The following is a 21,214-nucleotide window of genomic DNA, read 5'->3' as shown; positions in this document are numbered from 1 at the left end:
GGAGTTAGAAAACTCAAATGGTACAAAGCTGAATCAAATTAAAAGGAAGAAATAGAAAGAGCGGGAAAGAAAATTTTAAATAGCACTATCATCTTCAGAAAAAGAGAGTAAAAGAAAATACTTTTGACCTATAAAACGAATTATCTTGTTGATCATACAAGTGAATACTATTATGTAAAGAGCAGCACTTTGATCAGTTGGACAAGGTTTGTAATGTAACTGCAAGGCAAATTTTAATCCAGGATTTAACCTTACATCGCTCTGTGGTTCACATTAGACATCGCCACTAACTAAAAAAAAAATATTGAGGGCTTGGTGTTCAGGACTGTAGAGTCTGTAAAACAGTGCTTGAAAGCCTGGGAGTTGAGGTTTGCAGCCTCTCCAAAACACAGCATTTACTTGCATCCTTATTAGCTTCGCATCACTGAACTAGACCCAGCTATCATACTTAACTACTACTGTCTCTATTGACTTTAGAGGGGGGAAATAGGGTCTGCACAATACAATTACATTTAAAGTGTTGCATTTCCACAGCAAAGAACAAATGTTTGTCTTGCAGTAATTATGCATTTATTATATGTACAAAACTAAATCCATATTAGCACAAATCACCTACTGTGGCACTCATGCATGTACAGATATCATGGAAATCATCATTGTGGTTCAAATAGAAAATAATTTAATGTATGTAAGAGAAAATTTTATTCATTTTTGATTGCACCTGTTACCACAGGTTTTCATTTTATATAGTAAATCATGCCAGTAATTCTTAAAGTTTTAACTCTTGTGGGACAACAGTTTCTGTCTTGATAATACCTAACACTGCTATGTTGTACTATAAAATACTGCTTCAGAATTTATTTTTTCCAAATTTCTTACCTCCCACAACTTTCAGAGATGTTCAACAAGTGGTTCAGTGCTGTGGGAGAATGAGGAAGAATAAAGAAATATATCATCTTAATGAAAGGAAAAAAAGGGGTTTTTTTTCATAAGTAATTGAAAACTATGTAAAATGGAGCTAGCATCCCATAAGACTCCATCTGGATAAGAGGTCATGTTCCTCTTGCTGCCTGCATTGCAAGTAGCCTGGAAGAAAAAATAAATCAGGGGTTTTGTAAACAAATGCAAAACAATTTTGATGTTGCTTTCATTGAACCACTCATAAGTCTTCTTCCACATACTTAAGAGCCATTGATTAGATTTATGTGAGTACAATGAAAAAACAAAAATTAATTTATGGGCAAGACCTCAATATGAGAGGCCCCTGATGTGACAACTTTGTGTTGATAGTCAGAAGAAGCAGTTACTCGTATGTGATGTTTTTCTATGATCTGAATTTCTGCAGTACAACCACAGAGCCCCTAACAGCACATCTGGAACCTTAGCTTAGATGTGAAGCTGGATGATAATAGGAAAGCAAAAGGATGATAATAGTTTCGCATGCTTGTTCCTCTGCTACTCCATATTAGCAAATAGTAGTTTTATGTAGCATGAAGGACGTCAAAACTCAGTAGCTGAATGATGAGTATCATTCATGGGAGTCAAGAACAAAGATGGTGTAACTTGTAATGGAAGTTTGCATAACTTCATGTGATCCTCTGCATCACTGAGCAAGAAATTCAGAGTTTGTTGGATGGTGGAGTTGGGCGAGAGAACAGAAATCAGATAAATCGTTTGATCAAATCCTTCAAATGACTTGAGTTTTCTCTGCCGGGATTCAAATTCAGCCAAGTGAAAGCTTGTTTTTCTTATGGTTTTACTAAGGAATTTTGGAAAATTGTACTCTCTTTATGCACAGTCTATGTGGGGGTAATGCTAATCATGGCATGTTGTTGAGACAATTTGCATCTGAATTTACATTTGAAACACACAGAAGAAAATCCTACAAAAAGCCTGCTCAAAGATAGAGGAGAAAAATACTGTACTCAGAATAACTGAAGACTCCACATTGTCTCATTTTAGCATATCCTGAATCACCTAATATTTTTGCAAAACATGGGGAAAAAAACACATACACATAAACACATAGATTTTATGTTGTTTTTCACTATATACTTAGTTCCTTATGTAAATATAAATATGGACATAAAATATTGTACATATTCTACTCGCATTTTGCAACTTGCTTTTTAATATTCATCCAACATTTTTTTTTTTCCATGTGCAGACTTTATTTCATGTAGCATCTCTTATGCCACACACTAGACTGCAAGATAAGGATAATACCACGTGGCAGACATGTTGGGAGGAACTCAGTATTTTCAATGGCAAATTAAAATTTTCAGTCATTCATGGAAAGTGAATTTGTGATCAACTTCTTAATGAGTGTGCCATAAAATTATTTTATATCCTAAATACTATGAAAATGCTTAGTTTTATTTATTTACTTATCCAATAAATCAGTAATATTATAGAAGTGCACAGTAAGTGAATTACTTTTCCTATGAGAAGCTTATCTCTTGGATTCTTAACTTGTGTTTCTGTAAATGCATAATCAGACTAGTACTTTCATGAGGGATATTTCATCTGCTTTATTTATAAGAAACACAGCTAAACTATAAAATCTATGTGCTATATTAATAAACTGATACACATTATAAGACAAAACACCAAACAGAATCTTCCAGGAGAATGAGAGTTTTTTTTCCCCTAGCTTTTTCTTGTAATTTGATTTCAGGATAAAGTGATTTAGAAGCACTGTGGCAGAGTATTACCGTTAAAAGTCTGCAGAAATAATAGGGGAGACGTATATAGGAATAACACAGCATAATCACATAGCAGCCAAGCCAGATTCATGAATTCATAAAGCTGAACATAATACAAAGAAAGAACGCATAAAGCATATTATGCAAAATAGTAACATTAAAGATAATTCCACGTGAGAATAAAATAAGATCCCTTTACAAAAATTTTGGGAAAAATTTAGTGAACTAAGATGACGTAAAATGAATACAGAAAAGAGCAGAAGTAATCCTAGCCACAAGTAAATTAATCTTAATGTCTTTCTTCCCCATCAAAAGTACTAAGTGCTATGTCCTTAGTATTGTCAGTTAAAACCCAAAGCATTTCTCATTCCGTGTATCTGGAAAACACATATGATTCACTCCGTAAAAACCACAGAAAACTATCCCTATACAAAGAGTCAGTCATGTTAGTGATTAGAAACAGGCAATGTGTGCATCCTTCCTGTCTCTGGTCATGGACCTGGAGACTCTGGCATCCTTATTTAAAATACATTTGTCCAAACTGCTTTATTTTCTGCTGCTGATGTACAATCCTCATTAGATTGTTTATAGACTGGCTTATTCATACTTTAGAAGAAGCTTGAATTTTTGCCACTAACATTTATTTGCAAACTGATCTATAGTATATCCTAATCATACTAGGACCTTCAGAACAGATGTTATCTTCAGAGCAAGAGAGAAACATTCATGGCTGTGGATATATACTCTACCCCTATTCATATGTACCTATTTGACCTAACGCTTTGTAATTTAATTCCCAGAACTACAGTGTCTGGACAGTAGTGATTCCCAGAAACATATTTCAAGGCAAGGCAAATCAATAACTTGATGGCTGAAATCTAATTTCTAGTAATTGAGTGTAGTATAGGACCAGAGCCATACATTTAAGAATGATAATGCCATACAAAAAAAGGGGGAGGGAGGAAGGAAAAAGGGCAGAATCTGTCTCCAGACAGCACATGATACCATAAATAGCAAAATTAAACATGAATTCCACTTTCTAGATTTAAAATTTCTTTTATCTGCATTTTGGATATCTGAAATCCCAGTTATTCTAATAAAAGATCTGTAAAATATTTTTTCAGTTACAATATTCATGAGTTCCAATATTAAAATTAAGATAGACATTACCTAAATGCATGAGAACAATATTTCTATTCTGAAATTACCTTAAAAATTGATATTTGCAATCATTCTGTGCCACTATGTAGTGTTAAAAAAGTTGTTTTACATTAACAGTTTCGTAGTCGTACAAGACGTTTTCTAACACTGTGGAAACTATATGTTTAATCAGAAATCTTATCTATGACTAACATTTATAAAAGTATGTTTTTCTAAACAAAAATAAAAGAGACTACTCTTTACCCAAAAATACTGCTATTCTGGCACAAAAATGGCTATTTCAACCATCCAGTTTTAGTATAATAAAATTCAGTGTCTTGGATAATTAAAAAAATTAATTGACTAAACCTCACACTATGTTTTCAAATTGATCTGTGTATGTGTTGTCCCTCAGGAGTGCATATTGGGACCAGTGCTGTTTAGCATTTTCAGTGATAACACGGACAGTGAGATCAAGAGCACTTTCAGCAGGTTTGCAGATAACACCAAGCTGAGTGGTACAACTGTCACACCAGAAGGACGTGATGTCATCCAAAGGGACCTGGACAAGCTATAGAAGTGGGCCTGCGTGAACCTCATGGGGTTCAACAATTCAGTTGGAGAAATCTGGGGTTTCAGTACAGGTTGGGGGATGATGTAATTGAGAGCAGCCCTGCAGGGAAGGACTTGGGAGTGATGGTTGATGAGAAGCTTGACATAAGCCGGCAATGCATGCTCACAGCCCAGAAAACCAACAGTATTCTTGACTGCATTAAAAGAAGTGGGGCCAGCAGATTGAGGGAGGTGATTCTGCCCCTCTGCTCTGTTCTCATGAGCCCTCACCTGGAGTACTGTGTGTAGTTCTAGAATCTCCAACAAAAGAAGGACATGGAACTGTTGGAATGGGTCCAAAGAAGGGCCACAAAGATGGTCAGAGAGCTGGAGAACCTCTGCTATAAGGAGAGGCTGAGAGAGTTGGGCTCATTCAGCTTGGAGAAGAGGAGGCTCCAGGGAGACCTCATAGTGACCTTCCAGTACCTGAATGGGGGTCCTACAAGAAAGCTGGGGAGGGACTTCTTACAAAGGCATTTAGTGACAGGATGAGGGGAAATGGCTATGAATTGGAGAGAGGGAAGATTTAGATTAGACATTAGGAAGAAATTCTTCATGATGAGGGTAGCTGAGAGGCTGAAACAGGTTGCCCAGGGAAGTTGTGGATGCTACCTCCCTGGAGGTGTTCAAAGCCAACCTGGATGGGGCTTTGGGCAGCCTGATCTAGTGCGGAGGTGTCCCTGTCCATGGCAGCGGGGTTGGAACTAGGTGATCTTTAAGGTCCCTTCCAACCCAAACCATTCTATGATTCTATGATTTTATGATTCTATGAATAGACTCGCACAGTACTTATTTTAAACAAAGGTGGTATATATTGAAAAGCAATTATAGTGATTCAGAATTTTTCTGGGATTAGTGCCCATCTTAAGAGGGATAACTAGAGTCTTGAAAAGTATTCAATAATCTTGACATTTTACATCATTATAATTGTATCTTTCTTCAGGTTTATCACACTCTCCATTTCACAATAACTATTGATTTCCTGTCTTCATTAACATCATACAGTAGTTTTTATTTTGGAAACATTCAGCAGCTTTATGACAGAAGGCAATATAAGCACATAATTAAAAATTAACATATATATTATAATAAATCATATCTTCAGGTCTTTTTAAATATATTCTAGGTATATCTTTGGAGAATCCCTCCCAGAATCTGTTTTCCTAAGCAACTCTGAAACACTCTTTAGGTATTATCCTAGGCATACTTTTCAGTGTTAAGAAGTTTATGACATTTCTAGTGATTGGATTTCCTTAATTTTTCTTTCTTTGTGAATCAGGTTTATCTTCAAAATGTACTACCAGCAGAACCACTGCATAATATTTGTCCACTATGCCTAGAAATCACGTCAGTTTCATTCCATAAGGAGTAGCTTCAGAAGACACACACTTTAACACTTTACTGTCTTGACTTGACCAGGCAAATATTTGCAAAATGTTTGTGTAGGATGGGTGGGTGTGAGGAGTGAAGAGTTAGATTCAGAATTAGATTAGTATTCACCAAAGAATAAGCAGAATCTGTTGCATTTCAGATCCTAACCCATTTAGTATTATACCAGAATATGCCAAAAGTACCAAAAATTCTGGAATGCAGTGAGGAACATTTGGGAATGCAGGTACGCTATTCCGGCATTCTATAGGAAACAGTACTATCCTGAACAATTTGTAGAAAGAAATAGTCTTCTCCATTAAGCTCCTAGGAATAGCTGAAAAACAGAAGACTAACAAAACAAGAGTTTGGGCATTCAGGAAAGAAACTACATTTCATGCAGTAGTACCAAGGAAATCATTCTTTCCAGAGGATTTATCTCTATGTCACCCTTACAAAGACCTATACAGATGTTGCAGAAAACATCCTTTAAAGTTCTTAGAAAGAAGACTGTAAGAAGAAAGAGTGTTGAAGTAGGAACATCTCATTCACAATTGCTACTACTAATCACAGTAGCTATTAAGTAATAATACTGTTATTACTATTTGTAAAAGGGTGGCAGAAAATATTAGAGCCAAATTGTTCATAGCACATCCCAGAGGAGTAAAAGTCAATCAAAGACAGAATTAAAAACAAAGACAAGAAATAACTAATCTTGTACAAGGCTCAAGGCAGAGAGGCTGGTTAGGACTAGGAGATGGTCTCTGTGAAGTTCTGCTTAGTAAGTTGTGCAGTGGACACTGTGTAGCTCAAGTTTAGAGATACCAATTGTTCTCCAGGAAGAAATGTTTCTTCAGTTTACTGCACTAAGAATATAGTTCGGAGTCTTCCTAAAACATTATTTTGTCATTTTACTGGTGAAAGGGGAGATGGGAGAGCAAGGAACAGTGGATGATAAATTGAACAGCTAAGCTATTTGGATGATGAGTAGAATATTTTACTTGGTCAAACCATAAATAGCTTATTTCACTATTTAAGAGCTGAGGTAGTTGAAAAAAAGAGTAAATTAATTCTAAAATTATATTTACTTTTAAACTGGATGTTTAAGGGTTCATTTTGGAAGGTATTTTAATGACATGATTTTTCAGATGGTATTACTTATAAGAGTCAATGGGAAAAAAAGAATTTTATTAACTCGATACATCTTTATTAATTTATTTGCCCCAAAATTGTTTATTTGAACAAAATATCATGCCCATTATCTCATTTTTCCCTTTATACCTGTTTATTTATGATGTATTCATGTCAGAATAATTGAGCATAACCAAATGAATAATACCACAAGATCTGTCAAAGATTATGGTCTCACACCTAACCAGAAGATAGTGTGCTGTCATACTTTCTGAAAAATATAAATGTGACTAGAGAAAGGATTGCTAAAATGCTGCTATTTTCTTTAGTGAAAGCACAACCAAATCTCATCCAGGAATTTTCATATTATCAGTTTATATGTGTCTACTAACGTTGTTTCAGTTTTTCAATATTGATCTTAAATACTAGTGTGAAAAATTAAAAAAATTGAACAATAACAGGTCTTATATCGACATTGGTTTAAGATCTTCTATTCCACCATTAGAGATGTCATTTTCTGGCAGTACTTTTGCATATTAACAATGCTGTACGGGATGAAATATATGCTGTAAAATTCCAACCACCTATTATCATGTTAATCTTTCTCTAAGATACTATATAGCAAGAACGTTATCTATTCATTCTGTACTTCTGCCTGCTCAGGTTCTTAACATATGTTAATATTGCAACTGCTTTGATAAAACATCACACTTTTACTGTTCTATTGAAATATATTTATAAAAACAATGTCCTCATTGCTATATCAAACCATAAAAATCTAGCTGTGACATGGTACTATTTAAGTAGATTTTATATACAAAGAAAAACAAATACAATTGTGCATGGTTTAGATATTTTAACATAATTAATTAATAGCACATTAAATTAGAACGTATAAAATAATAACTTCAAACAGGAAATCAAACATTTCAGAAAGTCCTTTCCTGAGTATTTAAATGAATGATAGTATAAACAAGTACTAACTTTTATACCTGAGAGATCTACAGAAGTATTTCAGTCTGTTTATCTTAAATATAATGATACATCAGCTAACCAGGAATGGTAAGAGGGAATGCGGTAGGACTAGAAATATTTTTTTTTACTCTGATTCACATATAGCAGATCCTTTAATTGCCTACACATGCGCTTAGTTATCAATATGCTTAGTTAAAGTTGTTGCTTCTGAAATTACTATCTCTGGTCCAGAATTTTGTGAATAATGATCTGGATCTTCTTTAAAAAAACATAAAAACCAAATTAAAACAGTATTCTATGACTTTGAACCTTCCTTAGCATTATCCTAGAGAGATAAATGCATGTGCCTTTAAATCCATGTACCTTTAATCATAGAGCTGCTATATGTTAGTATCTTCCACTACATTCTATGCTTGGAGGTATCACTAAACAGACTATATTATATTCAGAATTCCTGGTCTTAAAAAAACATATGTAAAGTGAAGAGTTGCCAGTACTTAACCTGCTTCCTGGATGACATCTTTTGCTATAAAGGAACTACTCCTTCACAGTATGAATGTGATAAAAAAGAAGTGTTCTCAACCAGATCAATTATATAGCCAGGGCACCCTCCTAGTATTTTTTGGATGAAGACTTTCTATCAGATAAATTGATGAGATGAGGACAAAGCCAAGTGATAATCAGTGACTTAACGCAGGAAAGTTATAGGGATAATTTTCATGATGTCAGCATGTCATCTTACAGTTCTTTGATCAGGTAATGCTAACATGCTAGATCCTGGTATTTAATTCAGCTGCCCTTTGTTCTGCCACAGTCCATTAACCACACCATTTGTACTGCAACCCCATAGAAATGTATTTGGTTTCCCTTGAGCAGCCATTCACAACCTTTGATTTCACACTCTATCAGCTTTAGGTCAGATATATTTCCCTGAGTATAGAACTGCCTTTTTGATAGATAACTCCTGCCTTGGAAAGTCTTCATTCCTGAATCAAAGCCTGACAGCTGGGTTAGGGCCAATTCTTTTTTTGCTCTATACATTACTGAAAGAAATTCAGGGTCACTTGTCAAGCTACTGTTCCTTAGGGTAAAAGAGTGGCTGACCACCAGTTTTCTGCTATAAATGTATTGTTTAAAGACATTTAATAGCAATGCTAGGGAGAATGCATTGAACAGATGGGCTGCACATTTGTGCTAGCATAAAATTGAAGATAATAGCAAAAGTTTCTTTCCGTTAGTCAAAATGCAACTATATATATATAAACACATACATAAATGTCTGTCAAAGCACAAGTTCCCATGCTAATGTTCTGTGTCAGCTATTATCATTTGACCTAAAATTTGTCAACTTGGTAAACAGATAAGCAAAAGGGAAATTCTGAGTCCCTGAATCCAAAACTGTGTGGAGTGATTGGAGAACATCTGATGGAGAGCAAAAAGCATGATCTAAGGTCAAGGAAATATGACCTTTAAAGGAAGATTGAATGGGCTGTAGTTGTTCAAAGAGAGAAACAAAACCCAAGAGGAAACATGAAAATAGCCTTCAAATGCATGAACGTCTTCTGCAAACAGGGATGGAACTGTGAAGCTGAAAAACAGACTGCCTGGTAAGTCTGTTCTGGTCTGCAATGAAGGCAGCATGTTATGGAAGGTAACAGGAGTCCATGATCATGTAGTAGAGAGAAGTGAAATAAAATTAACATCTTATGCACAGATGTATCAATAAGCTTCAGCTTGACATTTGATTCCTGTTATCTCTGAAAAAAAAAAATATCATGATAGGAAAACATCCAAGAGAACTTGTATCTATCAGGAATTAAGCATTAGAAAAAGCAAGTAAAAGAAAAGGGGTTATAAATTTCCCAAACCTTACCACTAGACTACAGCAGCAGCAATGCTTTTACAGCTAATCATGTCTTTGAGCAGGGGATCATCACAGATGGACTTTGGAGGACCTTGCCAGAACTGGGACACAGTGTTCATTGGGTGTCGCAAAACTGAGGAAGTTTGTACGTATGTCTAACGTCTTTATGTGATGCATTACCCTGAGAGAACATGAATAGAGAACATAAGATATCAAAGTGAAAAGTGTATGGATGCTGAAGTTTCTTACTTATGGTAAGCCTCCCCACTCCTCCTTGCCATCTGGAAGACAGCTGCTTGGAATTTGGTTGGGTTTGGGTTTGGTTTGGTTTTTTTTTTGATACCTCAGCCTGCTGCTTTGCATTTTGACCCTTATGTAAGGGATGGAAGGGTGACCTGGACCTCAGAAGCTAATACTCTTAGAAAGCTGGTTAATCCTTCGTAGATAAGAATTGCATTCACGATGTACCTGTAAACACCAACTCTAAAACATCCATACTTTCGATTCCTAAACAAATTTAGATATTACATAGAAAGGAAGAGAAGAATTTTATACAGCCACCAAATCCTATTGCTTGAGTTCATTTAATGACATGTTTTCATCTGTATTCAAAATACAGATAATAAGTCTGATACCAAGATTTGACTTCCAGATATTCAATGGTAACCTGACCATGAGAATATATACGTTAGAGGGCATGACAGTCCATGTGGTTTTCAACTATTATGTTCAATACCTAGGCATAATATAGCCTCAAAATCATGCAGATTCATCAAAAAAACCCAAAAACTAAACAAAACCAAACCAACAAACCTCACTATTAGTGAGTAACCCTGCTAACAGTTTCTTATTCAGGGTTTGGAATAAGGTTATTTCATGCAAATTTTCTTTGTTGTATTGTGTCTGACTCAGATGTAGTTAACATTCCACCACAGCAGATCTCATAGTGCTGTACTTTTTATCTACAGCTAGAGCAATGTTGATAACACACCAATGTTTTGACGACTGCTGAGCAGTACTTGAATGCATCAAGGATGTGTCTGCAAACCAGCCTCCACCCAAAAAAAAAGTCTGTGTGTGGGCAAAAGGCTGGGAAGAAGCATAGCTAGAAGAGATGACCCGAACTGACCAGAGGGGTGGGGCATTTGTTATTAATACCCAAAAAGTGGCTGGACATCAGTGCTTGTGGAATGAAGGGAATAAAGCTTTTTTTGTTTTCCTTTCCCCACATGCACAGCCTTTGCTTTGTTTTTATTAAATTGCCTTTATTTCTACCCAGGACTTTTTCATCTTGTTTTTTACCCCTGCCCTCTTGAGAAAGAAGAGTGAGGGAGTGGCTTGTTGAGCGGCTGGCAAACATCTAAGTTCAACCCACCACAGCCATTTTTGTCACCCACTGTGGAGTTTTCAAGGAATTTGAGCTAAGGATAGGAGCTGGAAGAATTAACCAGCAAAACATGGACTGAACATTGTGGGGAATTTTTATTTTAATATTGATGAAGGGACAATGGATAGAACATGCAAAAATTGTCCATCTTTTTTGGTGTTGTGATGATGTTATTTTGATTTTAATGTGGGAAATTCTTCCATTGGTGTAAATGAAGTTTGATTTGTAGATTGTGTGATGAATGTTTATTTTCATGAAATTCTTAACTATGTGATTCACAGAGGTGAGAAACTGAATGTATTTGCTTTACGTGGAAAGGTTTTTGCAGTGGAAGGGGCTGCAGGGGTGGCTTCTGTAAGAAGACAGAGGACATGTTAGACAGAGCCTGTTCCAGCTAGCTCTGAGGTTTCAGTGTACGTTACTGGAATCAACATTTTGAACAAGTACTTTTTTTCAATGGACTACTCCATCCATCTGGATAAAGGAACTATTGTTCTGATGCTGGTAAAAGGGACCCACAGAAAGTCTACTGAACTTTGAATCCTCATTCCCAGAGGTGTGAGCTCTGCTTAGTGCATCCAAGACACATACTGAAGATACATTCCTTCAGAAATTTGCACTTTGTCTTTGCAATTCTTGTCCCAAGAACCGTTGGAAATAAAGGAGTGTGTGCTTGAGTTTTCCTTTTTTTCTTTTTCTGTGCATGCTTTATTAGCAGCTACTGGATGCAGAATGCTGGACAAGAAGAGTCTTTGACTCAGCCTATACAGCCATTCTTTTTAGGTTTGCTGCTACCACAGAACTTCCTTTTGTATCATCTCAGTCGTCACAGAGTAACTTGTGAATGTCTGAGCCAAAGCACATTGCAAGTGGAAGGGAGAAATCCAGAGGAGAGCTCTCGCCTTACTCCAATTTTGTTTTACCTTAGCCAAGACTCTCATAGCTCACATACTCAAACTGCAGTAACCATTAAAGTGTCTTCAGTTCAGGCACATTCAGTGCCATTTAGTCATCCAAATGCCAGTGATGATAATGGTTTGTTATACTTGTATTCTATTTTCATGAAAAAAATAAATGCTAGCACGTGACCTAAATGATAATGCGTTTGTCTATCCACTCTATTTCTCTCCTTGATTGAAAAATGATGAGAGACTTCGTTTTTGTAAATGTCTTCTCCCAGTTGTAAGTCTCCAAGCAGATCTGGGTTATTTTTCTCCATTTGCTAAAAAAGATAAATAATTAGCTCCCAACTCTCTCAGGTTTTCAGTTTACCACATTTACAAAAAAAATGTTTACTAACTTTATTGCATATAGTTACAGGACAACTATGAAAGATAACACTCAGAGAAGATGTGTAAATATGACACCAAAATATGATTGCCCCTTGGGATAGGGTTTAATTACTAGTTACTACAGTCTGGAAGGTAAAAATATGTTTTATTTCTCTAACTGAAGCATTTAATGTGGAAATTGTCAGATGTCTTGATGTCATTTTTCACATGACTCTTAAAAGTAGAACTTCATGCAGTGCTTGTTCAAGTTATATGCAGCTATGAATGAATGAATGATTATGAATGAAACACAAGTGCCACTGTAAGCAGTGGAGCAAAAATTATTCCTCACTAGTCATACATAAAAGTTTATTACAGTAACAATTTTATTAAATACTGCTTCTAACTTATCACTCCTATTTATGTATTGCCATGAAAATGAAATACACAGAATTAGTTTCTAATGAATAATTTTAGATAAGAAGACAGTCCATCTGATGTTATAATTGATCCAAAATAATCTAATCAGAGGATCTATGCTCAGTCACTTATTGCAAGCAATACCAGCCATATTGCTACTCTTGTTAAGTACAGGGAGATGTGATGTACAGGCGTTTTGGGATTCCTCTGCAGACAGGATATTCCAAGAAATCAGGAACAGATTGAAGGTAAATGATTTTGTGATGGAAAATATCTTCATACAAAATATATTAATTATTTATTCAAGTATTATTTTTATATCACATAGTGTGAACTAGTTTCGCTCTGTCTTGACCAAGAATCAACAGTATTAAAAATGCATAGTCTGACATGGGAATTAATGTTAAAAAATATTTTTCCAATGTCCATAAGGAAAAAATAGCAAAATGAAATTTATTTGGTTCTAAAATAAGGTATAAAGTGTTTCTCCATATTTATTTGATTTATCCTATTTTATGTTAAAAATTTAACAGAATTCCTTTAAATCTCTGTTAAATAAGTAAACACCATTCTAACTTAATATCCCTTTATTTATGTAACTCAGAATTAAAACTAATTCAAAACAGGAAGATTCCGAAAGAGCTTTTATTTCGCTTGACTTAGCCCAGTGTTTAGTATCTCTATGCGTCAGAAAGCATGCTGCACCAGAAAACAATCAGACAATATTTCTGCCTTGTTTCTTATGTAGAGCTACTGTACTGACATTAATAGTGTAATTTTGTGTTCAGATATGACAGAAATGTCTTTGAATAATGGATGATTTTCCTTTTTTTTAAACTGTATTAGAATTTCATATATTCTCAAACGTTACAATATGATCCTCAGATCAATAGTGTAGTGTGCATGTACATGTATGCTATAGCCTATATATATATAGTACATATATATATATATATTTTCCTGTATTTATCATAATAAACCTTTTGAAGATCATTCACAAACTAAGTAAACATCACAGTTAACCCCATAATGCTTTTCTGTCTTTATACCTTCTGATCACAAAGCTCTATGGCTGTTTTTACAGTGAAGCGAGATACTAATAAACTTTTCTTTGAAATACTTCCTTATACTTTCTCTAACTCTATATATAAGTTTACAAAATCATCATTTTATAAATCTCTCATAAAACATCTGAATTTAGATTGACATTTCTTTTTTTGTGTGAGGTTGATTTTCCACTACAAGTATGTATAGGGATATTAAGAAGACCTTGATAAACAATAAGTCTCCCACTTATTTGCACTATCTTTGGATCAGAGCTCAAGTCTTTAGAGAGGAAAAGTGAGATTGAATGTTTGGGTCTTTACCCTCACTTCAGTACAATCATTACATTTACTAAGCAAAGCACCAAACACATGAGCTCTAGTTTTTAATTGAATGAATACATTACAGGTTAGCTTATAAAGCCTGTCTTGGAAAGCTGATCCTTTTCTGCAGCCTTCTGATCTCCTATTTGATCATCAGTTGAATAGATTTATGGAGAGTCATGTAAGTTCACAATATTTGTCATTCCATGATGTTTTCTCTTTACCATTAATACTAGACCATTATTATTTTTCTTCAAAAGAGGTAATGAAATACTAGAAATTGTTGACCGTAGTACTGTCATCATATACTGAATTCTGACTTTGATGCGGGAGTTTCATCCGCGCTCATCTGAAATTATGCAGAGAAGTGATTGATACTAGCAAGTATCTACAAGTTGTGAAGATGTACCAGATTACAGTAGAAATAATTTGGTTTTTTGAAAACTTATACTGATAAAATAAATCATTCACTGTCTATTATTCTCCTGTTTAGAACACTTCAACCATCAATCAGAGAGCAAAATTACTATTGTAGACTTTGCATGGATACATACAAAACACAGCCAGTCATTAGCACCCAACCTGTCATAGAAAACTATTTATTGAAACTATTCAAGAAGCAATGTAACCCAATTTCAAGCGAACATCGCTGTCACTTCACAGTCATTTTGGTAACAGAGAATGATTATGACAGATACTAATTAACCTTGACTAGCTTTGGTGTAAAAATTATATTCCACTTGAGTTAGTCTCCTGCAGCATTCATTTTATTAACTTAGGAAAAGAAAATAAGATATGATATGAAATTTTCTTGTGAGTCATCTATAATAAACAGTGAGTAACAGTTTATCCTGTTATATCCAAGAGCTCCAATAACAATGAGGTAACATTTTGTCATCTCACCGACAGATTATTAATATAAATGAGTTACACTGTTACTGAGATTTTAAACAGCTCTTTTTATTTCCTAAACCACTTTCCACTTGTAGAACTTAATTACAGACCCAAACAGAAATTTTTCTTCTAATCTCAAAACACAACCATTTTGTAGGATAGATGGGCACAAGCCTTTCTTTAGACTACCTGATAGCTGAAATTAAAACCTAAACATTAGATTTCATGCAGAAATTAAACCTAAGATTCCCTTAAGTAGCCTTTGGTAGCCTTTTGGTAGCCTTTGGGCTATCAAATATGTTAAATATCTGTGCAAATGTCCTTTCCAAAGACCAGCCCAGCCCCTACAGAAAAATCTACACACTTGAATCTTGTATCTGCATGGTGATGAGTAATAGGCGAGGATAAGCTTCAAGTACATCATTTGCAGATATTGATGTTTGACCGCTACCATTTTGCTCCTAATATACTTTGCAAAACTTTTCTTAATAATAGTATGAAGTTGTTTGTCTCTGGGAGGACTAGACAAGATTTTGGGAGTAGCATTTGCAATTTTTTTCTTATTTCTATGTTGAAAATTGACAGAGGACTGAAGAGTAGAAGTACTAGAAATCACAGTGCTGAAGTTATGGAAGCTAGGCTTTTGGTATGAACCCTAGTCCACAAAAGCACTTTAAAAAAGTGCACTGCTAAATGATAAGAAATGATAAATATAGTCTTTTTGTTCTTTAGGTCATCTACGGACTTGTAGTGCCTAAACTCAAGGGAATGTCTGTCCATTTAGGAGACAACTTTTTTTTTTTTTTTTGGTGTTGTGGAATTGGATTTAATTTTAAGAGATCTCATGGCTCCTGAAAGATCTTATCTGAAAAATTGGGTTAGGCAGAGCAGGTTAGTCTGCCTCCATGCTCTATCAGTGCTAAATAATTATCATTCCACGTGTGAATGTTTATCATCCAACTCAGAGACAGCCTTGGAAGCAGAATTAAATGAAAGATGTTAGATGACATAAGCAGGATTCTTCTTTTAAAAGAATGACTTCTTGAGTTTTGACCTTCCAAATTTTGCACAACTTCCCTAGAAGAACCAACTCTGTTTACCTCCGTTCCCCACTACATTCAAATTTTTTAAGGGCATTCCAGTTGTAAAGATGTAGATATGAGACTTTACAGTTGAGAAAACAACTAACTCATGTTTCTCACTTCATGGGTGAGTATGACACTATAATCCTGTTCTGCAGATGATATCTAACTTAATGTTTTTAAACAATGCTTACAATTTCATACTCTAAGTTATTTTAGTTGTGGTCTGGGCACACCTCTTGCATGGGTCCCTTAAAGGACATAAATGAGTCTAGCAGTGTTCAAGCAGGATTTAGGTACATATCTGACTACAATAAAGTGATTCTTGGGCAAGACAAGGAAATAATGTTGAAGGTACCTAGAAATTCTTGCACTACGTTGTTGAGTGCAGAAACCCATTGAGTCACTTTTCTGTTCTACATCATGTTTAACTCATTGTATAGGTCTGGCTCTGGATAGTTTTGCTGCTCAAATTTCTGAGAGAGAAATCATGATAATAATGTCTTTGCCATTTTTGTAGTCAATTAAATCATGCATTAATTTAACAGTGACAGCAGTACTAAGGCCTGAGCTGGCTCCTGACTTGAGCCTTACCTAACATTTTGTCAGAATTTGGACACAGTTATGTTTGTCAGCCAAAATGACTGGCTCCTGGCAGTCTGCTCACTGGAGGCTGCTTCTGATACCGACATCTGGTACATCTCACCAAATCAGATGTGTTGTGGATGTGGAAGGAAACTAGGTTTCTGCTGCATTACATGACAAGGATTCTGCATGCCACAATACACAGCTAACAAAGGTCAGGGAAACACTGAAGTTCCCTTGACTGTCTGATAAACTTCTTCCCATCCTGAAATAACTAGTAGTGATAAGTATGCAGCTAAATAAAAATCTGGATAAACATCCAGGTAGGTTAAAAATATAGAGTTTGGAATAACAGTAAAAAAAGATCTGTATTAATTACAATCAGCAGATAGTAGCAATTTTTATAGTTTAAAAGGGAATTACAGTTGGCACATAATTAAATGGTTTTTTAAGTAGATGAAGAAAATTGGGCTTTTTAAGATAATGAAGACACAGGGAACAGTAGGGAACAAATTATTCTGACTCAGCTTGTTGGAAGGAGAATGGCCTTGTTCCTTTAGAGGTGCTTAAATAACAGTATTTAGTAGAATCCAGCATAAGGATAAAGTCCTTCTGTCTGCCAGTGTTTCATTATAAGGACAAGGGGGCTTTCCTCAAATGTAACAAAGTCCAGAAAGGTTTTTCTAGATCACTTCATAAAACTCATATTGTGTAAACGCACCATAGACATAACTACCTGATCCAATGTAACGTGGTTTATTTTGTGGGAGTTTTGTTCCTTTGTTTTTTAAAGATCATGAGGGGGAAATGGAGAACAAAGAAAATCAAAACTTAGTAATAACTACCTAGCAGATTATGGAACACATAACTGATGTTCTCTGAAAAAAAAAAGGTGAGATCATCAAAAAGTTCAGGGTTCACATGAACAGCAGTTTTTATCCAGTCAAATTAAGTTTCTCAAGTGAAAAATTGAGTTGGAACTATCACACAGAAAAACTTTCTTACAGTTTTTGTTTTTTTTACAATTCTGTTTACAGGCCCAGTTGCAAAGAGAATACTGAAAAAATAAATCTCACAAAGGTCTGTAAAATTCTACTTCCCTAGACACCTGAGGTAAATAAAAAATCCATGAGCACAAGCAATATAAGATAATTAGGATTTTGTTTTCTTTTTCATTGTAGGTATCAAAGTAGTATGAGGCAAACAAAAATATTTCAGATCTCTTTTCACAAACTTCCAAAAGTACCCACCTCTCAGTACTTCAGCACTTCTAGGATCTGAAATTTTAGCTTATGTTAATTTACCTGCCAGTATTTGGGAACAAAAAATATAAATATTTAAATACTGTTTGCATATTACAGCTGATAAAGACAAACTGATAAGATAAAGATAGATTGATAAGGATAAACCAGTAATGAAGTCTTCCCAGACATTGAAAACAGAGTGAGAGTGCAGTTGCTGAGTGACTGTGCCTTGTGTCACTGGACTGCAAAATCTACCTCACCCATATTTGTTTAGAGCTAACCAATCACCTGTGGTGACCTACCCTGCCCTCTTGTTTCTACTCCATTCCCATGTGAAGGTAGCGCTCCACTACATGCAAAAAGTCAAAGGCTCTTGCTCTTCTGCTGCCTTCCATTCTAGTCATGAAAGAGCATGAAGACTGCAGGTCCTCAGGAAATACAGAAGATGAGGACTTACATAGTTAAGTAGCATCTAAATATCTGTATCTGAGAAGAAAAGGCAGCACCAAAAGTCTAGGCACTACTAACTGCCCAGCCTCATAAGGCAAAGTAAAAAAGATTTCTCTAGAAAAAAAGTGTAGTGAGAGAGTCTTCTAGTCTCTGAGGAAATCTATGGTTTTGGAAGGTTTGTCTGATGTTTCAGTGCAAAAATATCTCATTCAGTCATTTCTGAAGCCTTGTGCTCCACAGAATGAATTACACTCATGAGGAAGCTCAGTGTGCGTCCAACGGCACTGCACCATTTATAACTACAGGCAAGTAACTTCACAGGATGTGCAGCTGCTGATAGTTTTCATTGCTAATGTCTGAAGGTCCTTATACCTGAGTCCTGATGAAGATGTTTTGTTCTACTGAAGGATGTGTTTAAATAAGGCAAATAGATGGCAAGGGAGATAGTCTTAAAAAAATTTTTTTTTAAAAAAAGAGATACCACAGACCTTCTACTGGTAGGAATTATTGATATCTCCCTCCTCTTGTTCTTTCTCTACAGAAAAAATAATTGTAATTCTGGTGTGTTGCATTGTATTTTTTCGGAAGCTGTTATTTTTAAACTAATAATAAACTGGATATATGTTTTTAGTCAAAAACTATTTGATCAACACTATTGGCAAAAAGACAGTGACGTTAGTAATGCAATTAAATGGATCACCTCTGATTTTATTCTGAAAAAGAGATGAAAAACAAAGACTTCCTTCAAATTTTGTGGGTATAACCAATGTTAAATAAGCAATATCTGAAAACTAATGTTCACAAAAAAAAAATCTGGTAGGATTGAGTTAGGAAATCCTTGTGATTAATTGAAGTTTAATTTCAGTTAACAGACTCTAAAACTTTGAATTTATGTAAAGTAGATTCATTCTCTGGGTAATACAAAATAAACAGTTTGGTTTTCATATAATGGGACTCTAAAAGCAAAAAGGACCTTCTTAAAGAAAAAAGAAAAAAAGTAAAAAGCTTTTTCAACCATTTATAAGAGTAGCTTAGAGTTAACTATTACAAACTTTCAATTAGCTCATTTCTGAACAGCAAGAAAAAACACAGAACCAACACAGGATTGATTGCCACATGGGAAATTAAAGATGAGAAAACACATTTGTCATTTTGAAACATAATTTTTGAAGGAACTCAAATGCTCAAACACAAAGAAAATGGGTAAAAAATAAATGGGAGGGAAACAAACCAAAACCTTTTGTCAAATTGAAGGTTAGATTGGCAGATTAAGCATCAAATGGTTATATAGGGGAGATGGTTCAGAAAGACATGTTATGGGAAGTGGTATCTTTCACTCATCAGTGCAAACTGAGGGGTGAAAGATGACCTGCATTTAACTGTGAAATGCTAATGGTTTTAACTGCTGTTTGTGTATCTGATCTGCCTTTAATCTACTTACAGTGGAGTAAAAAAATAAGTGGTAGATTTGCAACCAAATTAGATGTAGCATTTTCATCTATACAAGCTCTCAGTGTAACTCTAAATTTGACAAAAATTTGCTGTAGGATTGCTTTTATACAGAATTTATTGAATAAGACATATCTGTTTATCTATTTCTTTTTCTCCCTGCCACTTCTTTCCTGCATCTCTTTCCTATTTTTTCATGAAAAGCAGTTTGCTTTTCAAACTATTCAGTTTTTTCTACAAATTAATACTGCCCCTCTGCAGCCTGGTTTCTATAATATACTTTTTTTCCCCCTGCAGCTTAGAAACCCTTTTCAAAGGCTTTATTTTAAAATACAAAGGATTTTAAACTTAATAAGATATTAAAAGAAGTCTTGTGCATACAGAAAATGGAAGCTTCAATGATCAACTCTGCCTCTCACGTTCAAGAGCAGAACATTCCCAACAGTGCTGAATGTTTCACAGAAAATTCCAGATTTAGTATACCATTTCTTTTTATGCTTTTTAGGTTCCATAGTTATTTTTTTTCTTTTCTGATTTCATACATGAACTAAAATTCAGGAAGAGATTGGAAAAGGTAATGATGATTGCTGCATGGCAAGAGGAAATTCATCCAGAAATTTACCAAGAACAAGTGCTGGACTCTCTGTCTGGGACAGGATAATCCTGACCGTATTTTAGAAATTAGGGGATGACAGGCTGGAGAGAAGCCCTGTGGACAAAGATCTGAGGGTGTGGGTTGATGGCAAGTTGAATATGGGTCAACAGTGTGCCTTGGCATCCAAAAGGGCTTGTCATGTCTTGGGGTTTATCAAACACGGCATAGCTAGCTGGTCAAGGGTGATGATTGTCCCACTTTATGCTGCACTGGTTCAATTCACTTTGAAGACTCTGTGCAGTTCTGAGTGTCTCAATGTGAGAAGGGCATTGGACTATTAGAACGTGTGCAGAGAAGGGCAACAGAGCTGAAATGGTCTCTAGGACAAGACTTTTGAGTAGCAGCTGATGTTTCTTAAGAATTATATTTTGAAGGGTGTGTGTCGGTTTTGAAAGGCAAAGTAAACAAATCATTGTGTTCACAAAATAAAAATTTATTCAGCAGTAATGAATACAATGAAAAGAATTATAAAAAGAATCTTCTGAAAGCAATTAATTATTGCAGAAAATAAACACTGAGTAATCCATACATTATTTTTTTGTACATAAAAGATACTTTGATATATTAATTAACTTATTCCTTAGATCACAAAAAGAATGCATTTTTTTTCTGAGT

Source organism: Phaenicophaeus curvirostris, chromosome 1, assembly GCF_032191515.1.
Source record: "Phaenicophaeus curvirostris isolate KB17595 chromosome 1, BPBGC_Pcur_1.0, whole genome shotgun sequence".
NCBI classification, from domain to species: domain Eukaryota; kingdom Metazoa; phylum Chordata; class Aves; order Cuculiformes; family Cuculidae; genus Phaenicophaeus; species Phaenicophaeus curvirostris.
The sequence above is the reverse complement of the archived record's forward strand: the minus strand, read 5'-3'. Positions refer to the sequence as shown.